Here is a 14501-nt window from a genome sequence, read left to right on the forward strand (position 1 = left end):
GAGAAGGCAATGGCACCCCACTCCAGCACTCTTACCTGGCAAATCCCATGGATGGAGGAGCCTGGTAGGCTCCAGTCCATGGGGTTGCTAAGAGTTGGACACGACTGAGCGACTTCACTTTCACTTTTCACTTTCATGCATTGGAGAAGGAAATGGCAACCCACTCCAGTGTTTTTGTCTGGAGAATTCCAGGGACGGGGAGCCTGGTGGGCTGCCGTCTATGGGGTCGCACAGAGTCGGACACGACTGAAGCGACTTAGCAGCAGCAGCAGCAGTTGTTGCCTCAGTGCAGAGATTCTCAGCCTTGGTTGCACGTAGAACCACCTGGGAGCTTTCATGAAGTGTGGAGACCTGAGCTCCCTGCCCAGGGAAGAAGGGAGCAGAATCTCTGAGGGTGGGGGCTGGGTGCAGGGTTGTCTGTCCGTACCAGGTGATCCTAATGAAAACCACTGCCTGCCTTTCTCTTTGCCGATCTTTTTACCACTTTTAGGGCTGGCTCAGAATCGTCCAGATACTATACAGAATTCCCAGCACAGCACTGGCCAAAGACGTGATTCTTTTTTCTCCATACATCCTCATTAGCTCCTGCCTAATACAACACCAATTGACTTTGTCTCCAACCTACCCCATATGACCATGGAATATCTATATGTTATTCTAGAATTTTTTTTTTCATTGCCTGTAGATCTGGTTTACTTAAAGTGATAACTGTCTCAAAGATGGAAGCTATCTTCTATCCTTTGCCTCTTTCCATAGTCCTGGCAAAGAGCTTCTGAACCACAGTAGACAGTAAATGGATGTTGATTACAAGTAGAACCTATTCTTCTTGCTTTAATTTTCCTTTGATTTGAAAATCAAACAGGCTTCAGAGAATGAGGTTAGAAGGTTGAAATAAGAAAAATATGTAGACTGGGAAAAAAGAAAACAAAAGCAAAACCAAAGATGTCTAGTACAAGAAAAAGTGAATTTATATGTACTGCAGACTGATTGCCTGTCAACGTGGACAATCCTTCTATATATGAGCTTATCCAAGTGTTACATGATTTCATCCAGAACTTCCCTTTGGGAACAGTTGCCAAAGTCTCCATGTTACCGCACTCTCTTTAGAATCTCCAGGAAAAAAAGCAGGATGGATGAGTCTAGAACTCTACTTCTATTTTGAGCATAAAACTGTGACCTGGTCTCTAGTCTAGTCTCTGCTGTTAACTAGCTGTGACCTTGATATATCATTGAGTTCATCAGAGATGCTGACTCCCAGAGTTCTCCATAGTCATATGTTAATAAAAACAGCCAACATTGATGAAGTATTTGCTGTGTACCAGGCCTGGTGGCTCAGATGGTAAAGCGTCTGTCTACAATGCAGGAGACCCGGGTTCGATCTCTGGGTTGGGAAGATCCCCTGGAGAAGGAAATGGCAATCCATTCCAGTACTATTGCCTGGAAAATCCCATGGTCAGAGGAGCCTGGTAGGCTATAGTCCATAGGGTCGCAAAGAGTTGGACACAACTGAGCGACTTCACAGGCCCTGTAGTGAGCATTCTTCAGGGATTAGTTCACTTAGCCCTCATAATCACTCCTTGGGATAGTTACTATTATTATCTCTAATGAGGAAACTGAGGCAATTAATTTGTTCAAGGTCACAAGGGAAATGCATTTTGATTGAAATATATTCATTCAGGCCTCACTCAAATACCCAATCCCCTCTCCCCACATCTGTATGCAGAGTGCCTGATTCTGGGCTCCTTGAACATTCTGTGGACACTGATATTTTAGCACTTATCACTTGCCCCTTTGTAATGGGTTGACTGCTTTTGCATGTCTCCCCCAGCACACGGACTTTGAATTCAGGATTTGGCAATTAATACGACACTCAATATATGTGTCAAGTTAATGGTATGATCTCTCATTTAGTTCTCACAACAACTTTGTAAGTAGAATTGTTCTTGTTTTTACAGATAAAGACTGAGAGAGGTTAAGTAATTGGCACAAGTTCACACAGAACTGGTCAGGTTTTGACTCCAAGCATCAGATTGTCCCTACTCTGTGCTGGCATCCTTGTTCACTCAGTTGTCTGAGACAATCCAGAAACCAGTGTTAAATTAACTCTACAGAGAAACCATTAAGACAGATGACACCAATGCCAGTGGTAGCCTATGTAAGCAAACCCAAATCAAAGCCTATAAATGCCTTGTGGTTTTGAAATCAAGACCTAAGGACAACCAACCACTAATTTATTGCTTTGCTTCCGCCTTCTTTCTCTAAAGTCTTTTCTGGAGCCCCAGTTGGTCTCAGCTGCTTCTGGCCTGGTGCTGCTCCATTCTGATTTTTGCTCAAAGAAATTTTAATATGCCTCAGTCTATCTTTTAACACCAAGGATCCATTCTGTACAGCATTTCCCTGCTTATGTGATCCTTGCCTATCCCCTACTCCCCTCCTGTAACTGTTCAGTCCATCACTTTATCCCCATTCCCTCCATTGTCACCTCCTTCATTCATCTAGATTACTGCAATGGATACTATAGATACGGAATTTTGGCTTACCTCCAAAAACAAAAAATATTAAAAATTATGGGTGACTTTTCTAAATTGCAAGCATTTGTTATAATCTCCCTTAGAGACAAAGACATACTTCCCTGCACTCAGCCTTGTGTAGCTTAAATCATGGTTCACTGGGAAGTTAGAATTGTGTTTTCACCTTGTAACATAAATTTTGGTATGAGGATCAGCACACTTCTCTAGTCCTATAAATCATATGAGGCAACTGGATAGTTTCCAAGATTCTACCCTTGTTTATTGATTTCATTTACCACTCTATTTCAGAGTCTGCTATTGGAGACCCAGTTCTGATCACTGCACTTGCTTTCCTGAGTTGTTTTTTTAACTCATTTCATTGCTCAGTTTTTCTGGGGCTGTGGCCCAGATTACTCTAAACTGCATTCCTGGTTTCCTGCCTTCCTACCTTGACATTGACTATCACATGCTTCTGATATGCTCTGACTGTGCTCTGTCACAGATAGGGATACTTGGTCATGTTAAGACCTCCCTGTAGTCCTGGCTGCTGGCCCTTTGCTGCCAGCATCCTTCAGAAAACTTCCTCCTACGCCCCTGAAACAGATCTCTCTCACAACTGCCTGCCTCATCTCAGGGGTCACCCTCTTTACAAGTACTGGAACTTGCTTAGACCCATAAATGTCCCTTTGATATCTACTTATTACAAACACAAGAGAAACTTCTTCAGAGCAAAGGAAGTCAGTCATTTTGGCAGTCTGCTCAGATCATTTCAACCATAAAGCTTCTCTGAATATTAAGGTTTCCTGCTCTTCTGGGAACAAAGTACTCTAGTTTATCGTCAGATGACCTGCCAAAAAGAAAGGTCACTCTGGTAGAAGTTCAATGTGCTATTAAAAGATCGGATGTTCCTTAGATGGGAAAGCAGTGACATATGGCCAGAGTTTTAATGAGACAGGGAAAGGTACGATGTGGCAAAACTTGATAGTATATGAAATTGTTCTCTTCAAAAATAACATTGTGCATTTATTCTGTTTTGTAATTCCATTTAAAGTTATTGTCTTCATTTGAGTATTGTGAATCATTTATTAGCATTATGTATTTAACTTGTCAAGTGAAGATGTATTCTTGAATGAAAGGAAAAAAAAAACTTTTAAAAATCTTTTTGAAATAGAGCTATGTCTGAAGGGGGCTTCCCTTATAGCTCAGTTGGTAAAGAATCCACCTGCAATGCAGGAAGACCCCAGTTCGATTCCTGGGTTGGGAAGATCCATTGGAGAAGAGATAGGCTACCCACTCCAGTATTCTTGGGCTTCCCTTGTGGCTCAGCTGGTAAAGAATCCACCTGCAATGTGGGAGACCTGGGTTCGATCCTGGGTTGGAAAGATCCCCTGGAGAAGGGAAAGGCTACCCATTCCAGTATTCTGGCCTAGAGAATTCCATAGACTGTATAGTTCATGGGGTCACAAAGAGTCAGACACGACTGAGCAACTTTCACTTTCTTTTCACTATATCTCAAGGGAGAAAATGGAGATTATGAGAAAGTGAAATAATCTCTCTCCATATTCATTACGTTTATCTTCAGCCCCATCAAAATATTACTGACTGTAAGGCCATTCTTCCTCCTCTGATTGTTCTTCTAAATTCAATTGGAAATAGCATCTCCCCAAAACTAGAATTGTCTGTTCTATTCTCTGATTTCCCACTTCCTCACCTTTCATTCACTTTTATTGTGTAGTTAAATATTCATTTTTCACTTTATTATGTCCATGCAAATAGCATTCACAACTTAACTCTGACCATTGTTGTTTTTTTTTAATCATTTGCTTTTTTCCTATAGTAATTGTCTTTTTTAAAAATTGCTTGTTTTATTTGTCTCAATTTATCTCACATCTTCCAATATTCTATCAGTCCAATTTCCCACAAGATTGAAGTATATAATGTATCAATTCCAGTTCCAAAATAAATGAATTCTTTTAAATTTTCAAGAGCTGTGACATATAGCTCTATGTTATAAAATTGGGAAATCTTGACATTTTTAAGGTAGAGTGGTTATGAGTGTTATTTTTTAAAATATGTATACCATTAAAAATATAGATAAATCATACCATCTTCAACTGGCAGCACTTCTCTGGGAAGCAGTAAAGCTTAGGAGCTGAGTATCTGGTATTAGGGGCTTCCCAGATGACTCTGTGGTAAAGAATCCACCTGCCAATGCAGGAGATTCGAGTTCAATCCCTAAGTCAGGAAGATCCCCTGGAGAGGGAAATGGCAACCCACTCAGTATTCTTGCCTCGGAAATCTCACGGACAGAGGAGTCTGGCAGACTGCAGTCCATGGGGTCACAAAGAGTCAGACATGACTGAGCACATACACACACACACACACAACACACATCTGGTATTAGAGTGCCTAGCTTCCTATCCTGGCTCTGCTCACCTGAAATGACATACTCACTGTTTTGTGCCTCAGACTCTTCTTCCATAAAATGGAGGTAAGAGTACCTACCACAAGGATCCTTTGAGGTTTAACATAGATAATATAGGTAAATATATAACGCCTGATGCATAGAAAATACTTAGTGAATGTTAGGTATTACTTAGCATGACAGTGATAACAAAGAAACAATTTAAAAAGTGCTGAAAGACTGTCTAAAGCTTATGCATGAAAATATATGAACATAAAATTAAGAGAAAAATAACAAGCTGGGATAAAAAAAAATTTGCAACATGAATGAGAGAGCATAAGGTAAACATTTCATATATCATAGCCTTGGATAAAATAGAAAAACAAGCAAAGTACATAAATTGTACAGTTTATAAAACAAATAAAGCTGGCTGTATGGGAACTTCCTTGGCAGTCCAGCAGTTAAGACTCCACACTTCCACTTGCAGGGGGCATGGGTTCAATCCCTGGTTGAAGAATTAAAATCCCACAACCACGTGGTACAACAAAAAAAAGCAAAAACAACCCCCAAAACTGGCTCTATGAAAACGTATCTGCTTTCACTTGTAATAAAAATTACACATTAAAATAGAATGATATGCAATCAAAGGAAAGATACAAGCTGTTAATACCAGAAATGAAAGAAGGGCAATCACTACTGATTCCATGAACATTAAAAGAACAATAAAGGAATATTATTAACAACTCTATGCCCAAAAAAATACAATAACTTGGATAAAATGGACCATTTCTTTGAAAGACACAATCTATGAAAACTCATACCTAGGAGAAACAGACAGTCTGAAAAGCCTATATCTATTGAGGAAATATGACCAACCTAGAAGGCAATGGCACCCCACTCCAGTACTTTTGCCTAGAAAATCCCATGGACGGAGGAGCCTGGTAGGCTGCAGTGCATGGGGTCGCTAGAGTCTGATACGACTGAGCGACTTCACTTTCACTTTTCACTTTCATGCATTGGAGAAGGAAATGGCAACCCACTCCAGCGTTCCTGCCTGGAGAATCCCGGGTACGGGGGAGCCTGGTGGGCTGCCGTCTCTGGGGTCGCACAGAGTCGGACACGACTGAAGCGACTTAGCTGCAGCAGCAGACAGCATATTAAAAAGCAGAGACATTACTGTGCCAACAAAGGTCTGTCTAGTCAAGGCTATGGTTTTTCCAATAGTCATATGTGGATGTGAGAGCTGGACTATAAAGGAAGCTGAGCGCTGAAGAATTAATGCTTTTGAACTGTGGTGGTGGTGAAGACTCTTGAGAGTCCCTTGGACTGCAAGGAGATCCAACCAGTCCATCCTAAAGGAGATCAGTCCTGGGTGTTCATTGGAAGGACTGATGTTGAAGCTGAAGCTCCAATACTTTGGCCATCTGATGCGAAGAGCTGACTCATTTGAAAAGACTCTGATGCTGGGAGGGATTGGGGGCAGGAGGAGAAGGGGACAACAGAGGGTGAGATGGTTGGATGGTATCACTGACTCAATGGACATGAGTTTGGGTAAACTCCGGGAGTTGGTGATGGACAGGGAGGCCTAGGGTGCTGCAGTTCATGGAGTCGCAAAGAGTCGGACACGACTGAGCAACTGAACTGAACTGATTGAGGAAATTGAATTAGTAATGAATGATATTCAAAAAGAGAAACTACCAGGCCCAGGTAGATTCGCTGGTGAATTCTACCACACATTTAAGGAAGAAATGATACCAATTTTCTACAACCTCTTCCAGAAAAAGAAGCAGAGGGAATACCTCCTAACTCATTCTTTGAGTCCAGCATTATCCTAATAGCAAAACCACACAAAAACATTAAAGAAAACAATGTATCTCATAAGCACAGATGTGAAAATTCTCAACAAAATATTAGCAAATCAAATCCAACGATGTATAAAATGATACACACCACGATGAAGTAGGATTTATCCCAGGTACATGAGGCTCATTCAACATTTGAAAATCAATGGAATTCATCACATCAACAGGCTAAAGGTTTTTTTTTTATGATTATATCTATAAATGTAGAAAACATATTTGAAAAAAATCCAAAACCCATTCAGAATGATTGGATTTGAAATGTAAAACAAACACCATTCACATTAGCACCATTTACAAAAGAAAGGGGGAAAAAAGAAATTCTTAAGGAAAAGTTTTTAAAAATAAATACAAGATCCGCCTGATGAAAATTACAAAATTCTTGAAGGAAATAAAAGATCTATATAAATAGAGACATATTCCATGGATACAAGAGTGAATGTTGTCAATATATCAGTTCTTTACAATTTGATCTATAGGTGTAACTCAATACTAATAAAAATACCAGCAAGTTATTTTGTGGCTAGTGACAAATTGATTCCAAAGTTCATTTGGAGAACCGTAAGTCCCAGAATACCCAACACAATACTGAAGAAGAACAAATCTTGAGGACTGCCACTATCTAAATTTAATTCTTACTCTACCTACAGTGATGTGGAATTAGCAAAAATATATCAATGGCATGAAATAAATAGCTCAGAAATAGCCCCACAAATCTAATCAACTTATCTTTGACAAAGGAGCTAAGGCAATTCAGTGAACAATGGATAAGCTTTACAACAAATGGCACTGGAAAAACTGGACATCCACAGGAAAAAGGAAAAAGAAGGAATTGATGCAGACCTCACACCTTTTTTAGGACTTCCCTGGTGGCTCAGACGGTAAAGTGTCTTCCTACAATTCGGGAGACCTGGGTTTGATCCCTGGGTGGGGAAGATCCTCTAGAAGAGGAAATGGCAACCCACTCCAGTACTCTTGCCTGGAAAATCCCATGGGAGGACGCTGGTAGGCTACAGTCCATGGGGTCGCAAAGAGTCGGACACAACTGAGCGACTTCACTTCACTTCACTTCATACCTTTTTAAAAAATTAACTCAAAATGGGTCATAAGCCAAGGAGAAAATCTAGGTGATCTTATGCTTGACAATGAGTTTCTAGATTCAGCACCAAAAATGCAATCCATGAAAGAAAAATTAACTGAGACTTATTACCATTAAAAACTTATGGGGGGCAGGGAATGTATGCTCTTCAAAAGACACTCTTAAATGATTAAAAAGATGTCATAGAAAATAGAAAGACATGTCATAGAAATTAAAAAGATATGTCATAGAAAATATTTACAAAACCTGTATCTGATTAAGAACTTGTATCTAAAGGGTAGAAATAATTCTCAAAACTCAACAATAAGAAAACAAACAACCTAACTTTAAAAATGGGCAAAAGATCTAACACCTTTAAGAAAAAAGCTATAGATGGCAAAAAGTATATGAAAAGATCCTCAACATCATATGTCATTGAAAGTGCAAGTGAAGTCGCTCAGTCGTGTCTGACTCTTTACAACCCTGTAGCCTGCAAGGCTCCTCAGTCCATGGGATTCTCCAGGCAAGAATACTGGAGTGGGTTGCCATTTTCTTCTCCAGGGGATCTTCCTGACTGAGGGATCAAACCCAGGTCTCCCGCATTGCAGGCAGACTCTTTACTGTCTGAGCCACCAGGGAATATCATATGTCATTAGGGAATGACAACTAAAACAAAAATGAGACACCTATTAGAATGGCCAAAATCCAAAGTAATGACAATACCAAATGCTGGGAGAGGATCTTGAACTATAGGAACTTTCATTGTTGGGTGGGAATGCAAAATGGTCCAACCATTTCAGAGCTAGTTTGCAAGTTTTTTACAAAGCTGTACTTTTAGTCTTACCACACAATCCATTATTTATATTCCCTGGTATTTACCCAAATGAGTTGAAAATTATGGCCACACAGAAACCTGATTTGAATGTTTATAACAGCTCTGTCATAATTTCCAGAACTTCGAAGCAACCAAGATGTCCATTAGTAGGTGGATGGATAAACAAACTGTGGTACATTTATAAAATGGAATAATATTCAGTGATAAAATTGAACTATCAAACCATAAAGACATGGATGAACCTTAAATGTCTATTGCTAAGTGAAAGAAGCCTAATAATTAGAAAAGACCACCTACTGAATGACTACAACTATTAACATATGGCATTCCGGAAGATGCAAATTATAAAGCTAATAAAAAACTAGTGATTGCTAAGGCTTCTGGGGGAGAGGAGGATGTGCTCTAGGTACAGCAGAGAGAATTTTTAGGACAGTGGAACTATTCCATATGATACTGTAATGGTGCATACATGATATGAAGACACATGATAATACATAACACCATGAAACATGATGGATGCAAATAAACATTTGTCCAAACCCAAATAGGAAAAGGAGTACTTCAAGGCTGTATATTGTCACCCTGTTTATTTAACTTATATGCAGAGTACATCATGAGAAACGCTGGGCTGGAAGAAGCACAAGCTGGAATCAAGATTGCTGGGAGAAATATCAATAACCTCAGATATGCAGATGACCCCACCCTTATGGCACAAAGTGAAGAGGAACTCAAAAGCCTCTTGATGAAAGTGAAAGAGGAGAGTGAAAAAGTTGGCTTAAAGCTCAACATTCAGAAAATGAAGATCATGGCATCCGGTCCCATCACTTCATGGGAAATAGATGGGGAAACAGTGTCAGACTTTATTTTTTTGGGCTCCAAAATCACTGCAGATGGTGACTGCAGCCACGATATTAAAAGATGCTTACTCCTTGGAAGAAAAGTTATGACCAGCCTAGATAGCATATTGAAAAGCAGAGACATTACTTTGCCAACAAAGGTACGTCTAGTCAAGGCTATGGTTTTTCCAGTAGTCATGTATGGATGTGAGAGTTGGACTGTGAAGAAAGCTGAGCGCCGAAGAATTGATGCTTTTGAACTGTGGTGTTGGAGAAGACTCTTGAGAGTCCCTTGGACTGCAAGGAGATCCAACCAGTTCATTCTAAAGCAGATCAGCCCTGGGTGTTCTTTGGAAGGAATGATGCTAAAGCTGAAACTCCAGTATTTTGGCCACCTCATGAGAAGAGTTGACTCATTGGAAAAGACTCTGATGCTGGGAGGGATTGGGGGCAGGAGGAGAAGGGGATGAAAGAGGATGAGATGGCTGGATGGCATCACCGACTCAATGGACGTGAGTTTGAGTGAACTCCGGGAGTTCACTCGGATGTGAACAGGGAGGCCTGGTGTGCTGTGATTCATGGGGTCGCAAAGAGTCAGACACGACTGAGTGACTGAACTGAACTGAAACCCAGAGTATACAACACAGAGTGAACCCTAATGTAAAACAATGACTTTAGTCAAAATTCCCTGGTAGCTCAGATGGTAACTTGTCTACCTGCAATGTGGGAGACCTGGGTTCGATCCCTGGGTTGGGAAGATCCCCTGGAGAAGGAAATGGCAACCCACTCCAGTACTTTTGCCTAGTAAATTCCATGGATGGAGGAGCCTGTTGGGCTACAGTCTGTGGGGTCACAAAGAGTTGGACATGACTGAGCGACTTCACTTTCTTTTTTTCTTTCTTTAGTTAAAATAATATATCAGTATTATATCAGTATTGGTTCATCGGTTATAGCAAATGTACCACACTGATGCAGAATTTAATAATAGGGGAATCTTTGGGGATGGGAGGAGTGTATATGAGAACTCTATACTTAATAGCCTATTAATATATTTTTATGTATTATTATGTAATGTAACATTTTTCACCTATGACATTTCAAAATTATTTTTATGTTGCAGTATCCACTGAGGATGAAGTCTATTCGCTACTCAAGTCTAGAGTTATCTCTTTTTTAATTATATATGTTTATACATATAGTGTTTGTGTGTGTGTGTGTGTGTGTGTGTGTGTGTATTTCTTCTTTAAAACCTCTGTTTGCTTCTCAGTATCCTCTACAAAAAAATTCATATTCACTCCTATCCTTGTAGGACCTAGAGCTCTGCCTAGTCCATAATGGTTTCCCACTCACTATTTTCTAAATCACTTTTGCATGATATGTTGAATGTAGATGAGTGTGAATGCACAAAAATGTGCTATCATCTAGTTCATACATATTTCTCCCTCTTATATACAATGCTACAATGATAGGTGTTGCCAAAAGCCTTGTTGATTTCAGGAAACAACATGCCTATAGCTTTCCCCTGCTGTGTCAGACCAATAACTCTACTTCATCTCAGTTCAGCTTGTTAGAGAGTAGGTAGAAAAAAAATAAATAAATAAGGACAGTTAAGCAGTAAAGGGCCCATGAGACGTGGATTAAAAGGCACAGCTATTCGCTTAAATTCTACTTCCCCAGTGTTCTTAAAATCAAAGTATAGATTTGTTTGAAGTTACTTGGAAGGCTTTTTAAAGTCCTAGATAGTATGGTTATTAATACTGCCCTAACAGCATTTTATTAGGGCTTTCCCAGTGGCTCAGGGGTAAAGAATCCACCTGAAATGCAGGAGACACAGAAGATGCAGGTTCAATCTCTGGGTCGGGAAGATGGCAACCCATTCCAGTATTCTTGCCTGGAGAATCCCATGGACAGAGGAGCCTGGTGGGCTACAGTCCATGGGGTTGCAAACAGCTGGATACAACTGAGCACAAGCACATAACAGTATTTTATCACCATTATTATTCTTTAACAAAGAAAACAGATGTTTTTAAGTTCATCTTTGAGTAAACTTGACCCTCTACCTGAAAACAGGTCACTGAGTTGTACCCAACTGTGAAGAAATATTAAAATCCAAAATAAATAAATAAATAAATAAAATAAAATCCGTTTAGATCAACTATAATATCAGCATATTGGTGTTATAAATATCTAATTTTATATATTTATATATATTTTAAGCACCACAGATAAAATAAAAACATGTAGAAAATTCTTATGTGGCAGTCAGACTTTGAGAATTTGATTTCTGTGAACTACAACGACAAAGAAATGAGAATCCATTAAGAACTCTAAACTTAACAGAAGGGTTAAAATTTGTCATGACAGGGAATTGCTACCCAGTAGCACCATCTCACCTTCCATTCTTGGGTTGGAAGGACTCTGAAATGGTGCAAGAATTTGCCTATCAAGAAATTATGCTGCACTGCAAAAGTACATGAGTTATCAGGCTATGCCAGACTGGATGTTGCATGGGAAACTGTCACTGGTATCTACTACAGCTGGAAGGGAAAGTAAAGTGTCTGTTTCTAAGGCAAGAATATTTCCAAAATTTTCTCTCTTTGGCCCTTCTATAGCTCCTGCAGTCCTCACTGTTCCTGTGTCTTCTACCTACTGCTCCTGTTTGATCTGATTCTATATTTTCTCAAATTTGACTCCCTCATTATCTAGACAGAAGTTAAAAAAAAAAAAAAAAAGGATACTAGAGCCCTCTTCTCTCATGAAGCAATCTGCTAGAGCAGAGCGGCTTCTGCCTTTTTAGATGATACATGTGTTCTCCAGTTTTCCACAATCTCCACTATTCCCTAATGTCTCCAACACTGAGGCTACGTATTAAGTTTTTATTTTGCCATTATACTTTCACTTCTGTTTTTCCTTATGGTAGAGGGGTATTTCTGTGAGCCTATGTATTTATCAAAGGAGAAGGCAATGGCACCCCACTCCAGTACTCTTGCCTGGAAAATCCCATGGATGGAGGAGTCTGGTTGGCTGCAGTCCATGGGGTCGCTAAGAGTTGGATATGACTGAGCGATTTCACTTTCACTTTTCAGTTTCATGCATTGGAGAAGGAAATGGCACCCCACTCCAGTGTTCTTGCCTGGAGAATCCCAGGGACGGCGGAGCCTGGTCAGCTGCCGTCTATGGGGTCGCACAGAGTCGGACACGACTGAAGCGACTTAGCAGTAGCAGCAGTAGCAGCATGTATTTATCAGAAGTAGCAAATAAGAGATCTAAGAGGGTCAATCATTTTTTTTTTTTAGTACAGTATAGTCATCACTTGGTATCCACAGGGGCTTGATTTCAAGACCCCCAGAAGATACCAAGCCCATCATATAAAATGGCATAGTATTTGCATATAACCTATGCCCATCCTCTTATATACTTTAAATGCTCTGAATTATTTATAATACCTAATACAGTGTAAATGCTATATAAATATCTGCCAGCACATGGGCCATTCAAGTTTTACTTTTTGGAACTTTCAGGAATTTCTTCTTTTTTTTTAATAATATTTTCTATTCTTAGTTGGTTGAATCCATGGATATAGATGGAACACATGAAATGAGAGGGCTGGCTGTGCAATTTTTCGAGGAAACAAAGACTATTCCTACATGTTTAGTATGCAAAGTGGGTGTCCATACAAAGAATAGACCCTGCTCTTTCATCCTCTTCCATCTCACATCTAATCCCTATAGCCACTGGAGCTTACACCTCCTGGGCTGGTTCTCAAGCATAGCCGTGCTCCGGGAGTATGTAGCAGGCTCTGGATCAGCCCCTGTCCTTACTTGCTGCCTAGTTTCCTTAATCCCCCAGAGCCTGCTGGGACAGGCAGGTCACACTTTTAAAGGTAAAGGCTCCGATGGCTCTAATTCTCTTCCTCATTTACTTGCCTCATTGTCTACAAATAAGCTGATTTCCACAGTCAAGCCATAACATTTCCTCCTAATTTAGCTGTAAGTACTGTATATTGAATCTGGATACCCTAGTTCAGTTACCTCCCTAATCATTTTACCTTCCTTGTAATCGAGGTTAGATGTAGATGGTTATGGGCTTCCCACATGGCACTAGTGGTAAAGAACCCGCCTACCAATGCAGGAGAGGTTAAGAGATACAGGTTCGATCCCTGGGTCAGGAAGATTCCCCTGGAGGAGGGCATGGCAACCCACTCCAGTATTCTTGCCTGGAGAATCCTATGGACAGAAGAGCATGGCTGGCTGCAGTCTATAGGATTGCAGAGTCAGATACGACTGACTGTGACTTAGCACAGCACAGCACAGATTGTTGTAGTAAGCAATTCATTTAGCCAATAGCGTTTTGGGGGGAGGGGCACACTGTGTGGCATACAGACCTTGGGTCCGTGACCAGGGATCGAACTCATACCCCCCTGAAGTAGAAGTGTGAAGTCTTAACCCTGGACCACCAGGGAAGTTTCCCTAGACAATAGTTATTTTTTATGAAAATGAAGGAAAGGGAGATCAGAGAGGAGGGCGCAGACAGGAAGAGGAACAGAAACAGGTCTTAGTAAATGTGAGCCATAATATGATCAACAGTTGGCATAAGGCCTAGGGTGTTTTACTCTCTATCTTCTCTCCTTGGTCATTCCTTTAGCCTCCTGGAGACAAGGCAAAACTGTATTTTCATGTTGTGCACCCTATATTAATTACTTTTAAAATCCTAGTTTTTTAAAGGAACTGGTATGTTGAAAAAGAAAGTGAAAAAACAGATTTGAGTGCTAGCTTAGCAGTGTCTGCTTCCCTGTAACTAGATGTCTGTCCTAATGCCCAGGGACTTTGATAGATTCATCCAGAAGAACTGGAGCCAACTTCATGGCATCTGGACAAAATGTCTCCCGGCTCAGGTCGGCAAGGACTTTAAATGGGATGCCAGCAAACAGAGAACCCAGAGCTCATGATGAGAAGGTGTAGACCAAGGTGACCCTGGTG

At 40.4% G+C, this 14501-nt stretch overlaps 1 protein-coding gene across 1 annotated transcript in view; it reads left to right on the forward strand.

Annotated features, from left to right (window-relative positions):
• Nucleotides 1-14501, forward strand: part of PCED1B (PC-esterase domain containing 1B) — a 149682-nt gene that overhangs the window by 107589 nt on the left and 27592 nt on the right. The gene's annotated exons all lie outside the window — the stretch shown is intronic.

Source organism: Bos mutus, chromosome 5 (genome assembly GCF_027580195.1).
Source record: "Bos mutus isolate GX-2022 chromosome 5, NWIPB_WYAK_1.1, whole genome shotgun sequence".
Classification (NCBI taxonomy): Eukaryota; Metazoa; Chordata; class Mammalia; order Artiodactyla; family Bovidae; genus Bos; species Bos mutus.